Consider the following 23,026-nt stretch of genomic DNA (forward strand, 5'->3'; position numbering starts at 1 on the left):
GCTGATAACAGGGAGCAATAGATTGTATTCTCCTGTCATACAGTCATACTCTCCCCTGAAATGGCTGATAACAGGGAGCAATAGACTGTATTCTCCTGTCCTACAGTCATCCTCTCCCCTGAAATGGCTGATAACAGGGAGCAATAGACTGTATTCTCCTGTCCTACATTCATCCTCTCCCCTGAAATGGCTGATAACAGGGGACAATAGACTGTATTGTCCTGTCCTACAGTCATCCTCTCCTCCCTGAAATGGCTGATAACAGGGGGAAATAGATTGTATTCTCCTGTCCTACAGTCATCCTCCCCCTGAAATGGCTGATAACAGGGAGCAATAGACTGTATTCTCATGTCCTACAGTCATCCTCTCCCCTGAAATGGCTGATAATAGGGATCAATAGACTGTATTCTCCTGTCCTACATTCATCCTCTCCCCTGAAATGGCTGATAACAGGGGGCAATAGATTGTATTCTCCTGTCCTACAGTCATCCTCTCCCCTGAAATGGCTGATAACAGTGAGCAATAGACTGTATTCTCCTGTCCTACAGTCATACTCTCCCCTGAAATGGCTGATAACAGGGGGCAATAGACTGTATTCTCCTGTCCTACAGTCATACTCTACCCCCCTGAAATGGCTGATAACAGGGGCAATAGACTATATTCTCCTGTCCTACAGTCATCCTCTCCCCCCCTGAAATGGCTGATAACAGGGGGCAATAGACTGTATTCTTCTGTCCTACAGTCATCCTCTCCCCTGAAATGGCTGATAACAGGGGGCAATAGACTGTATTCTCCTGTCCTACAGTCATCCTCTCCCCTGAAATGGCTGATAACAGGGGCAATAGACTGTATTCTCCTGTTCTACAGTCATCCTCTCCCCTGAAATGGCTGATAACAGGGGGCAATAGATTGTATTCTCCTGTCCTACAGTCATCCTCTTCCCTGAAATGGCTGATAACAGGGGGCAATAGACTGTATTCTCCTGTCCTACAGTCATCCTCCCCCCTGAAATGGCTGATAACAGGGAGCAATAGACTGTATTCTCCTGTCCTACAGTCATCCTCTCCCCTGAAATGGCTGATAACAGGGGGCAATAAACTGTATTCTCCTGTCCTACAGTCAACCTCTCCCCTGAAATGGCTGATAATAGGGGGCAATAGACTGTATTCTCCTGTCCTACAGTCATCCTCTCCCCCCCTGAAATGGCTGATAACAGGGAGCAATAGACTGTATTCTCCTGTCCTACAGTCATCCTCTACCCTGAAATGGCTGATAACAGGGAGCAATAGACTGTATTCTCATGTCCTACAGTCATCCTCTCCCCTGAAATGGCTGATAACAGGGGGCAATAGATTGTATTCTCCTGTCCTACAGTCATCCTCCCCTGAAAATGGCTGATAACAGGGGGAAATAGATTGTATTCTCCTGTCCTACAGTCATCCTCCCCCTGAAATGGCTGATAACAGGGAGCAATAGACTGTATTCTCATGTCCTACAGTCATCCTCTCCCCTGAAATGGCTGATAATAGGGATCAATAGACTGTATTCTCCTGTCCTACATTCATCCTCTCCCCTGAAATGGCTGATAACAGGGGGCAATAGATTGTATTCTCCTGTCCTACAGTCATCCTCTCCCCTGAAATGGCTGATAACAGTGAGCAATAGACTGTATTCTCCTGTCCTACAGTCATACTCTCCCCTGAAATGGCTGATAACAGGGGGCAATAGACTGTATTCTCCTGTCCTACAGTCATCCTCTCCCCTGAAATGGCTGATAACAGGGGGCAATAGACTGTATTCTCCTGTCCTACAGTCAACCTCTCCCCTGAAATGGCTGATAATAGGGGGCAATAGACTGTATTCTCCTGTCCTACAGTCATCCTCTCCCCCCCTGAAATGGCTGATAACAGGGAGCAATAGACTGTATTCTCCTGTCCTACAGTCATCCTCTACCCTGAAATGGCTGATAACAGGGAGCAATAGACTGTATTCTCATGTCCTACAGTCATCCTCTCCCCTGAAATGGCTGATAACAGGGGGCAATAGATTGTATTCTCCTGTCCTACAGTCATCCTCTCCCCTGAAATGGCTGATAACAGGGGGCAATAGACTGTATTCTCCTATCCTACAGTCATCCTCCCCCCTGAAATGGCTGATAACAGGGAGCAATAGACTGTATTCTCCTGTCCTACAGTCATCCTCTCCCCTGAAATGGCTAATAACAGGGGGCAATAGACTGTATTCTCCTGTCCAACAGTCATCCTCTCCCCTGAAATGGCTGATAACAGGGGACAATAGACTGTATTCTCCTGTCGTACAGTCATCCTCTCCCCTGAAATGGCTGATAACAGGGGGCAATAGATTGTATTTTCCGGTCCTACAGTCATCCTCCCCCTGAAATGGCTGATAACAGGGGGCAATAGACTGTATTTTCCTGTCCTACAGTCATCCTCTCCCCTGAAATGGCTGATAACAGGGGACAATAGACTGTATTGTCCTGTCCTACAGTCATCCTCTCCTCCCTGAAATGGCTGATAACAGGGGGCAATAGATTGTATTCTCCTGTCCTACAGTCATCCTCCCCCTGAAATGGCTGATAACAGGGAGCAATAGACTGTATTCTCCTGTCCTACAGTCATCCTCTCCCCTGAAATGGCTGATAATAGGGATCAATAGACTGTATTCTCCTGTCCTACATTCATCCTCTCCCCTGAAATGGCTGATAACAGGGGGCAATAGATTGTATTCTCCTGTCCTACAGTCATCCTCTCCCCTGAAATGGCTGATAACAGGGAGCAATAGACTGTATTCTCCTGTCCTACAGTCATACTCTCCCCTGAAATGGCTGATAAAAGGGGGCAATAGACTGTATTCTCCTGTCCTACAGTCATACGCTACCCCCCTGAAATGGCTGATAACAGGGGGCAATAGACTATATTCTCCTGTCCTACAGTCATCCTCTCCCCCCCTGAAATGGCTGATAACAGGGGGCAATAGACTGTATTCTCCTGTCCTACAGTCATCCTCTCCCCTGAAATGGCTGATAACAGGGGGCAATAGACTGTATTCTCCTGTTCTACAGTCATACTCTACCCCCCTGAAATGGCTGATAACAGGGGACAATAGACTGTGTTCTCCTGTCCTACAGTCATCCTCTCCCCTGAAATGGCTGATAACAGGGAGCAATAGACTGTAATCTCCTGTCCTACAGTCATCCTCTCCCCTGAAATGGCTGATAACAGAGGGCAATAGACTGTATTCTCCTGTCCTACAGTCATCCTCTCCCCTGAAATGGCTGATAACAGGGGGCAATAGACTGTATTCTCCTGTCCTACAGTCATCCTCTCCCCTGAAATGGCTGATAACAGGGGGCAATAGATTGTATTCTCCTGTCCTACATTCATCCTCTCCCCTGAAATGGCTGATAACAGGGGGCAATAGACTGTATTCTCCTGTCCTACAGTCATCCTCTCCCCTGAAATGGCTGATAACAGGGAGCAATAGACTGTATTCTCCTGTCCTACAGTCATCCTCTCCCCTGAAATGGCTAATAACAGGGGGCAAAAGATTGTATTGTCCTGTCCTACAGTCATCCTCCCCCCTGAAATGGCTGATAACAGGGAGCAATAGACTGTATTCTACAGTCCTACAGTCATCCTCTCCCCTGAAATGGCTGATAACAGGGGGCAATAGACTGTATTCTCCTGTTCTACAGTCATCCTCTCCCCTGAAATGGCTGATAACAGGGGGCAATAGATTGTATTCTCCTGTCCTACAGTCATCCTCTCCCCTGAAATGGCTGATAACAGGGGGCAATAGACTGTATTCTCCTGTCCTACAGTCAACCTCTCCCCTGAAATGGCTGATAATAGGGGGCAATAGACTGTATTCTCCTGTCATACAGTTATCCTCTCCCCTGAAATGGCTGATAACAGGGGGCAATAGACTGTATTCTCCTGTCCTACAGTCATCCTTTCCCCTGAAATGGCTGATAACAGGGGGCAATAGACTGTATTCTCCTGTCCTACAGTCATACTCTACCCCCCTGAAATGGCTGATAACAGGGGACAATAGACTGTATTCTCCTGTCCTACAGTCATCCTCTCCCCTGAAATGGCTGATAACAGGGAGCAATAGACTGTAATCTCCTGTCCTACAGTCATCCTCTCCCCTGAAATGGCTGATAACAGAGGGCAATAGACTGTATTCTCCTGTCCTACAGTCATCCTCTCCCCTGAAATGGCTGATAACAGGGGGCAATAGACTGTATTCTCCTGTCCTACAGCCATCCTCTCCCCTGAAATGGCTGATAACAGGGGGCAATAGATTGTATTCTGCTGTCCTACATTCATCCTCTCCCCTGAAATGGCTGATAACAGGGGGCAATAGACTGTATTCTCCTGTCCTACAGTCATCCTCTCCCCTGAAATGGCTGATAACAGGGAGCAATAGACTGTATTCTCCTGTCCTACAGTCATCCTCTCCCCTGAAATGGCTAATAACAGGGGGCAAAAGATTGTATTGTCCTGTCCTACAGTCATCCTCCCCCCTGAAATGGCTGATAACAGGGAGCAATAGACTGTATTCTCCTGTCCTACAGTCATCCTCTCCCCTGAAATGGCTGATAACAGGGGGCAATAGATTGTATTCTCCTGTCCTACAGTCATCCTCTCCCCTGAAATGGCTGATAACAGGGGGCAATAGACTGTATTCTCCTGTCCTACAGTCAACCTCTCCCCTGAAATGGCTGATAATAGGGGGCAATAGACTGTATTCTCCTGTCATACAGTTATCCTCTCCCCTGAAATGGCTGATAACAGGGGGCAATAGATTGTATTCTCCTGTCCTACAGTCATCTTTTCCCCTGAAATGGCTGATAACAGGGGGCAATAGACTGTATTCTCCTGTCCTACAGTCATACTCTCCCCTGAAATGGCTGATAACAGGGAGCAATAGACTGTATTCTCCTGTCCTACAGTCATCCTCTCTCCTGAAATGGCTGATAACAGGGGGCAATAGACTGTATTCTCCTGTCCTACAGTCATCCTCTCCTCTGAAATGGCTGATAACAGGGGGCAATAGACTGTATTCTCCTGTCCTACAGTCATTCTCTACCCCCCTGAAATGGCTGATAACAGGGAGCAATAGACTGTATTCTCCTGTCCTACAGTTATCCTCTCCCCTGAAATGGCTGATAACAGGGAGCAATAGTCTGTATTCTCCTGTCCTACAGTCATCCTCTCCCCTGAAATGGCTGATAACAGGGGACAATAGACTGTATTCTCCTGTCCTACAGTCATCCTCTACCCTGAAATGGCTGATAACAGGGGACAATAGACTGTATTCTCCTGTCCTACAGTCATCCTCTCCCCTGAAATGGCTGATAACTGGGGGCAATAGATTGTATTCTCCGGTCCTACAGTCATCCTCTCCCCTGAAATGGCTGATAACAGGGGACAATAGACTGTATTCTCCTGTCCTACAGTCATCCTCTCCCCTGAAATGGCTGATAACAGGGGGCCATAGATTGTATTCTCCAGTCCTACAGTCATCCTCTCCCCTGAAATGGCTGATAGCAGGGGGCAATAGACTGTATTCTCCTGTCCTACAGTCATACTCTCCCCTGAAATGGCTGATAACAGGGGGCAATAGACTGTATTCTCCTTTCCTACAGTCATCCTCTCCCCTGAAATGGCTGATAACAGGAGGCAATAGACTGTATTCTCCTGTCCTACAGTCATCCTCTCCCCTGAAATGGCTGATAACAGGGGGCAATAGACTGTATTCTCCTGTCCTACAGTCATCCTCTCCTCTGAAATGGCTGATAACAGGGAGCAATAGACTGTATTCTCCTGTCCTACAGTCATCCCCTCCACTGAAATGGCTGATAACAGGGGGCAATAGACTGTATTCTCCTGTCCTACAGTCATCCCCTCCACTGAAATGGCTGATAACAGGGGGCAATAGACTGTATTCTCCTGTCCTACAGTCATCCTCTCCCCTGAAATGGCTGATAACAGGGGGCAATAGACTGTATTCTCCTGTCCTACAGTCATCCCCTCCACTGAAATGGCACAAGGGTCCGTCCTTGACGGAAGGTATGTGTCACCAAGGTTCCTGGCCTCGGTAAATTAAGAGTCTGTATTTTCAGGTGTCAGCGGCAGCTAATGCTGATCGACACTTTGCTATTTTAGTATGGCTGTATAGCTGATCCGGGACGGCTCTTACTGGGAGTAGTCAAAAGTGATGGGTGGGTGACTACTCCCCACGTTCCAGGCCGGGTCTTGACTGGCCTATAATAAAACCAGCCAACCGTGTCAGCTGAGAGTGATTATCTCTCTCTGACAGAGGAGCTCTGGCAATCGCTGGTGTGGGAACCAGGGGCGTTTCTAGGTCAAAATATTTGGAGCCTGGGCCCCTGATGTTTTGTCTTAGGTCCCGAATGTCCTGCCTGTTAGATATAACTGTAAGTCTACAGGACAGCAATACAATTAAATCGAATGCACTGCAAGAGCTGAAGGACCTGTGATGACCTCACAGGTCATGTGATCAGTTCTAAATGCAGTACCTGAAAAGGACCTGCGATAATGTCACCATCATGTGACCAGTGCAGGAGAGGACGGCTCAGCAGTGAGGAGAAGTTCTGGGAAGAGGCTGTGGAGATGTCTACTACATGAGGAGAGGGAAGTGAAGGGAGAGGCAGAGCAATGCTGGGAGTTGTAGTTATTTAACTGGGACTGTATATTTGGGCTGAAGGGAGGGAAGTTATTTACATGGGACAGTGAAATTGAGTGATGTTAATTACATGGGACTGACATTTGGAAGTGGCTGGGATAGGGTGATGTTATTTACATGGGACTGTATGTTGAGGAGTAATGTTATTTATATGGGACTGCATGTTGAAGGCAGCTGTGGGAGGGAGTGATATTATTTACATGGCATTGAATGTTAAGGGGTAATGTTATTTACATGGGACTGTATGTTGAAGGCGGCTAGGGAGGGGGTGATGTTATTTACATAGGACTGTATATTGGAGGGGGCTGGAGAGATGGTGTGATGGTATTTATATGGGAATCTATGGCGGAGGGATGGAAATAGTGTTATTTACATGGGACTGTATGGCGGAGGTGCTGAGGAATTATAATTTCTGAGGACACTAAACGAAGGAATATAACTACAGGGGGCACTGCAGGCGGCATTATAAATACTTAGGGCGCGACAGGGCGAGCATTATAACAGTAGGGGGCAGTATAACTATTGGGGGCACTAGGCGTTCTTATTACTACTGGGGGCTCTATAGGAGGGACTTATAGATCCGCATTATTTGTACTGGGGGCTCTGTAAGGGCATTATTACTACTAGAGGGCTCTTCTACTAATGGGGGCACTCTTGTGGAGCATTATCACTGTTGGGTCCAGTAGGGGGCAGTATTACTAATGAGAGCATTCTAGAAGGGAATTACTATTGGTGGGACTATGAGGAGTACTGTTACTATGGGGGGCACACATTTTTCTTCAGGATAGTATTTGGGGGTACAGAAAAGTAAGGAAGCTAAGATGTCCGTGTGTCACTCTGCAGAGACGAGGCGGCTGAGAGAAGTTATCCAGACGGAATGGAGAAGATGATGAGAAGATCTACATCAGAGGAGACGTTACCTGGAGGCCGTGGATGGGAGAGGTAGGTGCTGCGGTATAGCGAGTACAGGAAATGTCTTCAGTGCTGGTGTTTGCAGGGGGGGGGGGGGGGTAACTTAGAGAATTGGGCCATATGCATTGGTGCTTGGGCCCCGGTTCTTTTGAGACCCCAGCAACGCCCTGAGCCCTGTGTGTTGGGAGAGCAGGCCCCCTAAAGCCTGCATTGTGACTGCTGGAGGCAGAACCACCGACAAGGGGACGTTGTTTTGTTATGCACAAACTTTCTACTCGGTGTGAACAAACACCAACCCTGCAAAGAGTGTTCGACCTCATGTGTGAATAAACACGGACATTTGAAATACGAACTTGTACTTTCCATCTGTTCTGCACCCGCTGACCCTAACTACCAGAGCGAATCCCCACACGTCTAACCTCATCATGGATGTGACCTCTAAACATCTATAAAAGCTAAAAGTCCAAAGAAGTATTCTCTGGTATCAGCCACCTACTCTCCCTACAGAGGCCAGACCTCCCAGTGATGTGCACCATAACCAGGCCTCCCAGTGATGTGCACCATAACCAGGCCTCCCAGTGATGTGCACCATAACCAGGCCTCCCAGTGATGTGCACCATAACCAGACCTCCCAGTGATGTGCACCATAACCAGGCCTCCCAGTGATGTGCACCATAACCAGGCCTCCCAGTGATGTGCACCATAACCAGACCTCCCAGTGATGTGCACCATAACCAGGCCTCCCAGTGATGTGCACCATAACCAGGCCTCCCAGTGATGTGCACCATAACCAGACCTCCCAGTGATGTGCACCATAACCAGACCTCCCAGTGATGTGCACCATAACCAGGCCTCCCAGTGATGTGCACCGCACCATAACCAGACCTCCCAGTGATGTGCACCATAACCAGACCTCCCAGTGATGTGCACCATAACCAGACCTCCCAGTGATGTGCACCATAACCAGACCTCCCAGTGATGTGCACCATAACCAGACCTCCCAGTGATGTGCACCATAACCAGGCCTCCCAGTGATGTGCACCATATCCAGGCCTCCCAGTGATGTGCACCATAACCAGGCCTCCCAGTGATGTGCACCATAACCAGACCTCATGTGTGAATAAACACGGACATTTGAAATACGAACTTGTACTTTCCATCTGTTCTGCACCCGCTGACCCTAACTACCAGAGCGAATCCCCACACGTTTAACCTCTTCATGGATGTGACCTCTAAACATCTATAAAAGCTAAAAGTCCAAAGAAGTATTCTCTGGTATCAGCCACCTACTCTCCCTACAGAGGCCAGACCTCCCAGTGATGTGCACCATAACCAGGCCTCCCAGTGATGTGCACCATAACCAGGCCTCCCAGTGATGTGCACCATAACCAGGCCTCCCAGTGATGTGCACCATAACCAGACCTCCCAGTGATGTGCACCATAACCAGGCCTCCCAGTGATGTGCACCATAACCAGGCCTCCCAGTGATGTGCACCATAACCAGACCTCCCAGTGATGTGCACCATAACCAGACCTCCCAGTGATGTGCACCATAACCAGACCTCCCAGTGATGTGCACCATAACCAGACCTCCCAGTGATGTGCACCATAACCAGGCCTCCCAGTGATGTGCACCATAACCAGACCTCCCAGTGATGTGCACCATAACCAGACCTCCCAGTGATGTGCACCATAACCAGGCCTCCCAGTGATGTGCACCATAACCAGACCTCCCAGTGATGTGCACCATAACCAGGCCTCCCAGTGATGTGCACCATATCCAGGCCTCCCAGTGATGTGCACCATAACCAGGCCTCCCAGTGATGTGCACCATAACCAGACCTCCCAGTGATGTGCACCATAACCAGACCTCCCAGTGATGTGCACCATAACCAAACCTCCCAGTGATGTGCACCATAACCAGACCTCCCAGTGATGTGCACCATAACCAGACCTCCCAGTGATGTGCCACTATAACCAGACCTCCCAGTGATGTGCACCATAACCAGACCTCCCAGTGATGTGCACCATAACCAGGCCTCCCAGTGATGTGCACCATAACCAGACCTCCCAGTGATGTGCACCATAACCAGACCTCCCAGTGATGTGCACCATAACCAGGCCTCCCAGTGATGTGCACCATAACCAGACCTCACAGTGATGTGCACCATAACCAGACCTCCCAGTGATGTGCACCATAACCAGACCTCCCAGTGATGTGCACCATAACCAGACCTCCCAGTGATGTACACCATAACCAAACCTCCCAGTGATGTGCACTGTAAAGGATCTCCTAGCACCCCGATCGGGTACCTCCGTTGATAGAAGCTCCTAGTGCTTCCAGAGATCCCCAAGCACTCCACTTGACACCGTAAGCGTTGCAGACCCCACGAACCGCTGAAGCTTGGTTGAGGTCTCACCGTCTCCTACCCACCATGGATCTACGACAAGGCTCCAGGCTCCAGGGGGGGAACCTCTCCTACATCCAGAGAGCAGGAACAGCTCTTACAAGAGCTAGTAGTTATGCCAGGGGAGTATAGCAAATCTTCAGCATATAGCAATCCCCCAGTGTCGATCAGTTACCCAAACACCAGCCTCAACATGATGAAGGGTAAAACAGGAACTCTTTATTTGAACACACAAGCCTTGATTTATACACATTTTCCAACAAGGTTACCACCCACAGGGTTTTGTAAAAAACAGCCAATAACCACGTACAATACACTCCCACACAAAATCCTCCCCTCTACCCGTGATACAATTACCTTACACAATGGGTTGATGCAATCATCACAGGCAGGAGAATACACAATGTCTTCTGTCCTGGAGACAACCGAGACGTAATTCAATTATCTCTCAGGACAAAGGACATCGCCAATACACACAGAGAGACAATGGAACAGACCTCACTACTCAATGTATACAATGTCCCACCCTTTTCAATACACATAGTCATTTAACATCCCAAAATGGCACAAATTAGACCAGGGGTTCAAGTTAGTACAAGTCTTTTGTGAACAAAGGAAGCCTGGCTGATGAGAGGGCCCATAATCCTGGGGCAAGAGGCTGGTAGCCAGGCCCCTCCAAAACCCAGTGGCGAGGTTGGTTTCACCACACATCTCCCCCTCCCAGGGAAGACTAACCAGATACCGGACCTCACGCCAGTCAGTACCTGAGTTAGTCTGGCAGCCCACCCACAACCCAATACTGGACCTGTTGAATTTTGGGGCCTGGCTCTGTTCTGTATGTCCCCAGCTGTTGAGGGGGCATCTGCTACTCCTTGCTTCCTTGTTGTTCTCTAGCTTGGAGCTATAGGTACTTGGTGGGCAGAGGCCGACTGCGCTCTGCCCAGATGCCAGCTCTTCCGCTGGGGTAGCCTGTGGGAAGTCCGGCTCTGGAGAAGAGGATAGGGGAGGGCAGGGGCCAACTGTTGTCTGCCCCGATGCCAGCTCTTCCGCTGGGGAAGCCTGTGTGGAGTCAGCCTCTGGAGAAGAGGATAGAAGAGGGCAGAGGCCAACTGTGTTCTGCCCCGATGCCAGCTCTTCCGCTGGGGAAGCCTGTGTGGAGTCAGCCTCTGGAGAAGAGGATAGAAGAGGGCAGAGGCCAACTGTGTTCTGCCCCGATGCCAGCTCTTCCGCTGGGGAAGCCTGTGTGGAGTCAGCCTCTGGAGAAGAGGATAGAGGAGGGCAGAGGCCAACTGCGCTCTGCCCAGATGCCAGCTCTTCCGCTGGGATGGGGTCAGGGAATCCTACCCCCAGGACCTTGTTGCGGATCATCTGGGGAGAGGAAGGATCGCTTACCTCCTCCTCCTGGCATTCCTGCAGGGTTGGTGGGGACTCTGTACCGGCCGTCCAGCATCCCGGTAGGCCTGGTGCAGAGACTGCGGTCCCATCTGCATCATTGGAGTTAGGGGTGCTGTCCCCCTGTGGTTGGGGAGAGAGACCGGTTGTCTCCTCTCCCTTCAAAGTACACTGCCACTGGGGAGCAGGACCAACTGTCCCTACTCCCTGAAACTCCGGCTGCCATTGGGGATCTGGGCCGACTGCCCAGCATCCCTGTAGGGCCGGTGGAGAGATCTCGGTCCCATCTCCACCTGCCATATGGGTTTCCCCCCAGGACCAGTCTATGAGGTCCTCTACCTCTGTAGCTGGTACTGAAGCAGGGGATACTTCAGTCGGGTCTTCCCAGCTGTAGGGTTGTAGGTCTGGGGACTGCCACCCAGCTCTCTGGCAGTGTATATTGGGACCGAATTGAGCTGAAGAGGTATTGGTAATCCTGCTCCAGCTCCCACTCCTTTGACACTAGAGATGCCAGATCTTGTCTCACCTCTCTCGATGTAGCCCAGTCACGCATAGCCTCCCTGTAGTCATAGATATCCCAGAACCGGGACTCTCCAGCATCTCCAAACTTCGATTCTGCGAAGGCCTCAAACAACAGGCCAGGGCCATCATAATCCCCACCCTCGGGTCTGTCGTGCTCAGACATTCAGGGGGAGTGTCGAATCACATACCACCAGAGTGCCTGGTAGGCATCGTCTAGCCAAAGCTCCTTCCATACCAGGCTCTTCAGTTCTGTCTCCCACTCACCCAGGGGCTTCTCTCCCAGAAGGGGCATTCGCAGGGCCACTCGCATCCGCAACTGCTGCTCCTCACTGAGGAGACACTTGCTCCGCCGACGCTGTACATCTTCCAGGGCCTCGTGCCAGACGCCTTTCCGGACTGCATCCCTCCAGTCCGGGTCATCTTCCTCATCGTAGTGGAACGCTGTTTGAAGACTAGCCGATTCCATCCTGCTGTACCCAGAGGTGCTGTACGGATACTAGCGTTGCCCTCAATTTTGTAAATCCACGAACGGTGTCTCCGAGCTGCTTCTCCTCACACTAGGACGCCATCCCACCAATGTAACGGATCTCCTAGCACCCCGACCGGGTACCTCTGTTGATAGATGCTTCTAGTGCTTCCAGAGGTCCCCAAGCACTCCACTTGACACCGTAAGCGCTGCAGACCCCAAGAACCGCACTCCTTACCCACCATGGATCTACGACAAGGCTCCAGGCTCCAGTGGGTGAACCGCTCCCAAATCCCGAGAGCAGGAACAGCTCTTACAAGAGCTAGTAGTTATGCCAGGGGAGTATAGCAAATCTTCAGTGTATAGCAATCCCCCAGTGTCGATCAGTTACCAAAACACCAGCCTCAACATGGTAAAGGATAAAACAGGAACTCTTTATTTAAACACACAAGCATTGATTTATACACATTTTCCAACAAGGTTACCACCCACAGGGTTTTGTAAAAACAGCCAATAACCACGTACAATACACTCAGACACTCCCACACAAAATCCTCCCCTCTGCCCGTGACAATTACCTCACTCTGGGTTGATGCAATCATCACAGGCAGGAGAATACACAATGTCCTCTGTCCTGGAGACAACCGAGACGTAATTCAATTATCTCTCAGGACAAAGGACATCGCCAATACACACACAGAGACAATGGAACAGACCTCACTACTCAGCGTATACAATGTCCCACCCTTTTCAATACACATAGTCATTTAACATCCCAAAATGGCACGAATTAGACCAGGGGTTCAAGTTAGTACAAGTCCTTTGTGAACAAAGGCAGCCTGGCTGATGAGAGGGCTCATAATCCTGGGGCAAGAGGCTAGTACCCAGGCCCCTCTAAAACCCAGTGGCGAGGGGCCTGGCTACATGCACCATAACCAGACCTCCCAGTGATGTGCACCATAACCAGACCTCCTAGTGATGTGCACCATAACCAGACCTCCCAGTGATGTGCACCATAACCAGACCTCCCAGTGATGTGCACCATAACCAGACCTCCCAGTGATGTGCACCATAACCAGACCTCCCAGTGATGTGCACCATAACCAGACCTCCCAGTGATGTGCACCATAACCAGACCTCCCAGTGATGTGCACCATAACCAGACCTCCCAGTGATGTGCACCATAACCAGACCTCCCATTGATGTGCACCATAACCAGACCTCCCAGTGATGTGCACCATAACCAGACCTCCCAGTGATGTGCACCATAACCAGACCTCCCAGTGATGTGCACCATAACCAGACCTCCCAGTGATGTGCACCATAACCAGACCTCCCAGTGATGTGCCACTATAACCAGACCTCCCAGTAATGTGCACCATAACCAGACCTCCCAGTGATGTGCACCATAACCAGACCTCCCAGTGATGTGCACCATAACCAGACCTCCCAGTGATGTGCACCATAACCAGACCTCCCAGTGATGTGCACCATAACCAGACCTCCCAGTGATGTGCCACTATAACCAGACCTCCCAGTGATGTGCCACTATAACCAGACCTCCCAGTAATGTGCACTATAACCAGACCTCCCAGTGATGTGCACCATAACCAGACCTCCCAGTGATGTGCACCATAACCAGACCTCCCAGTGATGTGCCACTATAACCAGACCTCCCAGTGATGTGCACCATAACCAGACCTCCCAGTGATGTGCACCATAACCAGGCCTCCCAGTGATGTGCACCATAACCAGACCTCCCAGGGATGTGCACCATAACCAGACCTCCCAGTGATGTGCACCATAACCAGACCTCCCAGTGATGTGCACCATAACCAGACCTCCCAGTGATGTGCACCATAACCAGACCTCCCAGTGATGTGCACCATAACCAGACCTCCCAGTGATGTGCACCATAACCAGACCTCCCAGTGATGTGCACCATAACCAGACCTCCCAGTGATGTGCACCATAACCAGACCTCCCAGTGATGTGCACCATAACCAGACCTCCCAGTGATGTGCACCATAACCAGACCTCCCAGTGATGTGCACCATAACCAGACCTCCAGTGATGTGCACCATAACCAGACCTCCCAGTGATGTGCACCATAACCAGACCTCCCAGTGATGTGCACCATAACCAGACCTCCCATTGATGTGCACCATAACCAGACCTCCCAGTGATGTGCACCATAACCAGACCTCCCAGTGATGTGCACCATAACCAGACCTCCCAGTGATGTGCACCATAACCAGACCTCCCAGTGATGTGCACCATAACCAGACCTCCTAGTGATGTGCACCATAACCAGACCTCCCAGTGATGTGCACTATAACCAGACCTCCCAGTGATGTGCACCATAACCAGACCTCCCAGTGATGTGCCACTATAACCAGACCTCCCAGTAATGTGCACCATAACCAGACCTCCCAGTGATGTGCACCATAACCAGACCTCCCAGTGATGTGCACCATAACCAGACCTCCCAGTGATGTGCACCATAACCAGACCTCCCAGTGATGTGCACCATAACCAGACCTCCCAGTGATGTGCCACTATAACCAGACCTCCCAGTAATGTGCACTATAACCAGACCTCCCAGTGATGTGCACCATAACCAGACCTCCCAGTGATGTGCACCATAACCAGACCTCCCAGTGATGTGCACCATAACCAGACCTCCCAGTGATGTGCACCATAACCAGACCTCCCAGTGATGTGCACCATAACCAGACCTCCCAGTGATGTGCACCATAACCAGACCTCCCAGTGATGTGCACCATAACCAGACCTCCCAGTGATGTGCACCCAGTGGCGTCTCTAGCTTTCAAATTTTGGGGGGGCACACTGGGGGCCAGAATAAAAGTAGGGGGGGCAGCTATAACAACGATACATTTACACAAGTATGCTTAGAAATGCTGCGATACTTTACCCAATACCTAAAACCGTAATAGGGAAGAAAAACCCCAATCACTCAGATTTCAACATGTCCTAGCTGCCTGGGCATGCTGGAATTACTCCAATTCCAGCATCTACCGGCTGTGTCAAGTCCCCTTCTCTTTGTCACATGGCATGACCCGATAGTATCTTAGCTTTTGTTTTTATTGCAACTCGTAGTAAACCAAATGAACAACATGATTTCTGATGTCTGAATGGAGCCTAACAGTGTCATCCAAAGAGTGGCACAGATCCCCCCCCCTATAACCGTGTCATCTACAGATCCCCCTCCCTATAACTGTGTCATCTACAGATCCCCCCCCCATAACCGTGTCATCTACAGATCCCCCTCCCTATAACTGTGTCATCTACAGATCCCCCCCCCATAACCGTGTCATCTACAGATCCCCCCCCTATAACCGTGTCATCTACAGATCCCCTCCCTATAACCGTGTCATCTACAGATCCCCCCCCCATAACCGTGTCATCTACAGATCCCCCCCCATAACCGTGTCATCTACAGATCCCCCTCCCCATAACCGTGTCATCTACAGATCCCCCTCCCATAACCGTGTCATCTACAGATCCCCCTCCCCATAACCGTGTCATCTACAGATCCCCCTCCCTATAACCGTGTCATCTACAGATCCCCCTCCCTATAACCGTGTCATCTACAGATCCCCCTCCCTATAACCGTGTCATCTACAGATCCCCCCCCCATAACCGTGTCATCTACAGATCCCCCTCCCCATAACCGTGTCATCTACAGATCCCCCTCCCTATAACCGTGTCATCTACAGATCCCCCTCCCCATAACCGTGTCATCTACAGATCCCCCCCCATAACCGTGTCATCTACAGATCCCCCTCCCTATAACTGTGACATCTACAGATCCCCCTCCCTATAACCGTGTCATCTACAGATCCCCTCCCTATAACCGTGTCATCTACAGATCCCCCCCCCTATAACCGTGTCATCTACAGATCCCCCTCCCTATAACCGTGTCATCTACAGATCCCCTCCCTATAACCGTGTCATCTACAGATCCCCCCCCCCATAACCGTGTCATCTACAGATCCCCCTCCCTATAACCGTGTCATCTACAGATCCCCCCCCCATAACCGTGTCATCTACAGATCCCCCCCCCATAACCGTGTCATCTACAGATCCCCCTCCCTATAACCGTGTCATCTACAGATCCCCCTCCCTATAACCGTGTCATCTACAGATCCCCCTCCCTATAACCGTGTCATCTACAGATCCCCCTCCCTATAACCGTGTCATCTACAGATCCCCCTCCCATAACCGTGTCATCTACAGATCCCCCTCCCTCTAACCGTGTCATCTACAGATCCCCCTCCCTATAACCGTGTCATCTACAGATCCCCCTCCCTATAACCGTGTCATCTACAGATCCCCCCCCATAACCGTGTCATCTACAGATCCCCCTCCCTATAACCGTGTCATCTACAGATCCCCCTCCCTATAACCGTGTCATCTACAGATCCCCCTCCCTATAACCGTGTCATCTACAGATCCCCCCCCATAACCGTGTCATCTACAGATCCCCCTCCCTATAACCGTGTCATCTACAGATCCCCCTCCCTATAACCGTGTCATCTACAGATCCCCCTCCCTATAACCGTGTCATCTACAGATCCCCCTCCCTATAACCGTGTCATCTACAGATCCCCCTCCCTCTAACCGTGTCATCTACAGATCCCCCTCCCTCTAACCGTGTCATCTACACATCCCCCCCCCATAACCGTGTCATCTACAGATCCCCCTCCCTCTAACCGTGTCATCTACAGATCCCCCTCCCTCTAACCGTGTCATCTACAGATCCCCCTCCCTATAACTGTGTCATCTACAGATCCCCCTCCCTCTAACCGTGTCATCTACAGATCCCCCTCCCTCTAACCGTGTCATCTACAGATTCCCCCCCCCCCGTAACAGTATCATGACAACCACAGACCCCCGATCCCCCTCCCTATAACCGTGTCATCTACAGATCCCCCTCCCTATAACAGTGTCATCTACAGATCCCCCTCCCTATAACCGTGTCATCTACAGATCCCCCTCCCTATAACCGTGTCATCTACAGATCCCCCTCCCTATAACCGTGTCATCTACAGATTCCCCCCCCCCCCGTAACAGTATCATGACAACCACAGACCCCCGATCCCCCTCCCTATAACCGTGTCATCTACAGATCCCCCTCCCTATAACCGTGTCATCTACAGATCCCCCTCCCTATAACCGTGTCATCTACAGATCCCCCTCCCTATAACCGTGTCATCTACAGATCCCCCTCCCTATAACCGTGTCATCTACAGATCCCCCTCCCTATAACCGTGTCATCTACAGATCCCCCTCCCTATAACCGTGTCATCTACAGATCCCCCTCCCTATAACCGTGTCATCTACAGATTCCCCCCCCTATAACCGTGTCATCTACAGATCCCCCTCCCTATAACCGTGTCATCTACAGATCCCCCCCCCATAACCGTGTCATCTACAGATCCCCCCCCCATAACCGTATCATCTACAGATCCCTCTCCCTATAACCGTGTCATCTACAGATCCCCCTCCCTCTAACCGTGTCATCTACAGATTCCCCCCCCCCCGTAACAGTATCATGACAACCACAGACCCCCGATCCCCCTCCCTATAACACTACAAGAGTATCATCCACAGATCCCTCCCCCCTATAACGGTGTAATGACTCATGAGATCCACAGACCCCCGATCCCCCTCCAGAGTATAGATCATCAGTTAAATGAAAGTGCAGAACCCCTTTAACTTTTAAATCAGGAAGATTCAGGGGCAGCCGCCAGCCATCTCTCCTCTCAGACTCAGTCAGAGTCAGATCTAATCTCTCTAGTCAGGGTACTTTCACACTAGCGGTTTTCTTTTCCGGCATAGAGTTCCGTCACAGGGGCTCTATACCGGAAAAGAACTGATCAGGCATATCCCCATGCATTCTGAATGGAGAGTAATCCGTTCAGTTTGCATCAGGATGTCTTCAGTTCAGTCGTTTTGACTGATCAGGCAAAAGAGAAAACCGCAGCATGCTACGGTTTTCTCTCCGGCGAAAAAAACTGAAGACTTGCCTGAATGCCGGCATTTTTTCCCATAGGAATGTATTAGAATACCGGAATGCCGGATCCGTCCTTCTGGCCTGCGCATGCGCAGACCGGTAAAAATGTGAAAAAATGTACAAGACGGATCCGTCTGTCCGCATGACAAGCGGAGAGACGGATCCGTCCCTGCAATGCATTTGTGAGACGGATCCGCATCCGGATCCGTCTCACAAATGCTTTCAGTCAGCGGCAGATCAGCGAATCCGGCGGGCAGTTCCGACGACGGGACTGCCCGCCGGATCACACTGCCGCAAGTGTGAAAGTACTCTTAGAATAGAAAGAGACTTAGGCCTCTTTCACACTTGCGTTGTCCGGATCCGGCATGTACTCCACTTGCCGGAATTACACGCCGGATCCGGAAAAACGCAAGTGTACTGAAAGCATTTGAAGACGGAACCGTCTTCCAAATGCTTTCAGTGTTACTATGGCACCCAGGACGCTATTAAAGTCCTGGTTGCCATAGTAGGAGCGGGGAGCGGGGGAGCAGTATACTTACAGTCCGTGCGGCTCCCGGGGCGCTCCAGAGTGACGTCAGAGCGCCCCATGCGCATGGATGACGTGATCCATGTGATCACATGATCCATGCGCTTGGGGCGCCCTGACGTCACTCTGAAGCGCCCCGGGAGCCGCACAGACTGTAAGTATGCTGCTCCCCCGCTCCCCGCTACACTTTACCATGGCTGCCAGGACTTTAGCGTCTTGGCAGCCATGGTAACCACTCTGAAAAAGCTAAATGTCGGGTCCGGCAATGCGCCGAAACGACGTTTAGCTTAAGGCCGGATCCGGATCAATGCCTTTCAATGGGCATTAATTCCGGATCCGGCCTTGCGGCAAGTGTTCCGGATTTTTGGCCGGAGCAAAAAGCGCAGCATGCTGCGGTATTTTCTCCGGCCAAAAAACGTTCCGTTCCGGAACTGAAGACATCCTGATGCATCCTGATGCATCCTGAACGGATTTCTCTCCATTCAGAATGCATGGGGATAATCCTGATCAGTATTCTTCCGGCATAGAGCCCCGACGACGGAACTCTATGCCGGAAGACAAGAACGCAAGTGTGAAAGAGCCCTTAGTCAGTCCACTCAGTCACTACCTGTAAGTTGTGGTACCTTATATTATTAAGTTAACCTGAGTGTCCTGCTTGCTACACAGCGTCACCACTAGGTCAGTCTCAGTCCAGTCTGTCTGTTCGGTATCGGTAGGTCCACGCCACACACTGTCTCGTCTGTCTCGTCTGTCTCTAGTCTCGCCTGGCCCTGGCTGGCTTAAAGGGCTTCTACCACCAGATTTGGTCCTATTTAGCTGACTGACACTAGCGATGTCCATAACAGTCTTCTTACTTATCATGTGTCACCTTAAAAACGTACTTGTATAGATATGCTAATGAGCCCCTAGGTGCTATGTGGGCGTCATCAGCACCTAGAGGCTCCGTCCACTCACCATTTCAGCCGCCCATCGCGTCCCTCCAGCCCGCCCCGCTCCTGTTGATTGACGTGAAACTTCTCAGTATCTCGTATCAATTCCCGGCCTGCCCCGTGCGCTTCTGTATTCTCCCGGCGCGGGCTTCCTCACTGCGCGTGCGCCAACTACGTTACAGTGAGGAAGCCGGCACCAAGAGCGCGGCATTCACTCACTGCGCCGAATACAGAAGCGCACGGCGCAGGCGCGGCAATTGGTACGAGATACTGAGAAGTTTCACGTCAATCAACAGGAGCGGGGCGGGCTAGAGGGACGCGATGGGCGGCTGAAATGGTGAGTGGACGGAGCCTCTAGGTGCTGAATAGACCACATAGCACCTAGGGGCTCATTAGCATATCTATACAAGTACGTTTTTAAGGTGACACATGATAAGTAAGAAGACTGTTATGGACATCGCTAGTGTCAGTCAGCTAAATAGGACCAAATCTGGTGGTAGAAGCCCTTTAACCCCTTAAGGACCGGGCTCATTTTCACCTTAAGGACCAGGCCATTTTTTGGAAATCTGACCATTGTCACTTTAAGTGCTAATAACTTTAAAACGCTTTGACTTATCCAGGCCGTTCTGAGATTGTTTTTTCGTCACATATTGTACTTCATGACACTGGTAAAATGAAGTCAAAAAAATTATTTTTTTTGCACAAAAAAATACCTAATTTACCAAAAATTTGGAAAAATTTGCAAATTTCAAAGTTTCAGTTTCTCTACTTCTGTAATACATAGTAATACCCCAAAAAATTGTGATGACTTTACATTCCCCATATGTCTACTTCATGTTTGAATTGTTTTGGGAATGATATTTTATTTTTTGGGGATGTTATAAGGCTTAGAAGTTTAGAAGCAAATCTTGAAATTTTTCAGAAATTTACAAAAACTCAATTTTTAGGGACCAGTTCAGGTCTGAAGTCGATTTGCGAGGCTTACATAATAGAAACCACCCAAAAATGACCCCATCTAAGAAACTACACCCCTCAAGGTATTCAAAACTGATTTTGCATACATTATTAACCCTTTAGGTGTTGCACAAGAGTTATTGGCAAATGGGGAGGAAATTTGAGAATTTAATTTTTTTGTCAAATTTTTCATTTTAACACATTTTTTCCACTAACAAAGCAAGGGTTAACAGCCAAACAAGATTGTATCTTTATTGCCCTGACTCTGCCATTTACAGAAACACCCAATATGTGGCCGTAAACTACTGTACGGCCACACAGCGGGGCGCAGAGTGAAAGGTGCGCCGTTTTGTTTTTGGAGGGCTGATTTTTATGGACTGGTTTTTTGACACCATGTCCCATTTGAAGCCCCCTGATGCACCCCTAGAGGAGAAACTCCCTAAAAGTGACCCCATCTAAGAAACTACACCCCTCAAGGTATTCAAAACTGATTTTACATACGTCGTTAACCCTTTAGGTGTTGCACAAGAGTTATTGGCAAATGGGGATGAAATTTGAGAATTTCATTTTTTTGCCTAATTTTCAATTTTAACCCATTTTTTCCACTAACAAAGCAAGGGTTAACAGCCAAACAAGACTGTATCTTTATTGCCCTGACTCTGCTGTTTACATAAACACCCCATATGTGGCCGTAAACTACTGTATGGCCACACAGCGGGGCGCAGAGTGAAAGGTGCGCCGTATGGTTTTTGGAAGGCTGATTTTGCTGGACTGTTTTTTTGACACCATGTCCCATTTGAAGCCCCCCTGATGCACCCCTAGAGTAGAAACTCCATAAAAGTGACCACATCTAAGAAACTACACCCTTCAAGGTATTCAAAACTGATTTTACAAACGTTGTTAACCCTTTAGGTGTTGCACAAGATTTAATGGAAAATAGAGACACAATTTAAAAATTTCAAATTTTTGGCAGATTTTCCATTTTAATATTTTTTTTCCAGTTACAAAGCAAGGGTTAACAGCCAAACAAAACTCATTATTTATGGCCCTGATTCTGTAGTTTACAGAAACACCCCATATGTGTTCGTAAACCGCTGTACGGGCACACGGCAGGGCGCAGAAGGAAAGGAATGCCATACGGTTTTTGGAAGGCAGGTTTTGCTGGACTGTTTTTTTGACACCATGTCCCATTTGAAGCCCCCCTGATGCACCCCTAGAGTGGAAACTCCAAAAAAGTGACTCCATTTTAGAAACTACGGGATAGGGTGGCAGTTTTGTTGGTACTAGTTTAGGGTACATATGATTTTTGGTTGCTCTATATTACACTTTTTGTGCAGCAAGGTAACAAGAAATAGCTTTTTTGGCACGTTTTTTTTTTTGTTATTTACAACATTCATCTGACAGGTTAGATCATGTGGTAATTTTATAGAGCAGGTTGTCACGGATGCGGCGGTACCTAATATGTATACATTTTTTTTATTTATGTAAGTTTTATACAATAACTTCATTTTTAAAACCAAAAAAATGTTTTAGTGTCTCCATAGTCTAAGAGCCATAGTTTTTTCAGTTTTTGGGCGATTATCTTGAGTAGGGTCTCATTTTTTGCGGGATGAGATGACGGTTTGATTGGCACTATTTTGGGGTGCATATGACTTTTTGATCGCTTGCTATTACACTTTTTGTGACATAAGATGGCAAAAAATGGCTTTTTTTTACACTGTTTTTATTTTTATTTTTTTACGGTGGTCATCTGAGGGGTTAGGTCATGTGATATTTTTATAGAGCCGGTCGATACGGACGCGGCGATATCTAATATGTATACTTTTTTTTTATTTATGTAAGTTTTACACAATGATTTCATTTTTGAAACAAAAAAATCATGTTTTAGTGTTTCCATAGTCTAAGAGCCATAGTTTTTTCAGCTTTTGGGCGATTATCTTGAGTAGGGTCTCATTTTTTGCGGGATGAGATGACGGTTTGATTGGTACTATTTTGGCGTACATGCGACTTTTTTGATCACTTTTATTACCTTTTTTGGGAAGTAAGGTGGGCAAAATTTCAATTTTCTCATAGTTTTTATTTTTTTATTTTTATGGCGTTCACCGTGCGGGGAAAGTAACATGACCATTTTATAGATCAGGT

This window comes from Bufo bufo, chromosome 9 (genome assembly GCF_905171765.1).
Source record: "Bufo bufo chromosome 9, aBufBuf1.1, whole genome shotgun sequence".
NCBI classification, from domain to species: domain Eukaryota; kingdom Metazoa; phylum Chordata; class Amphibia; order Anura; family Bufonidae; genus Bufo; species Bufo bufo.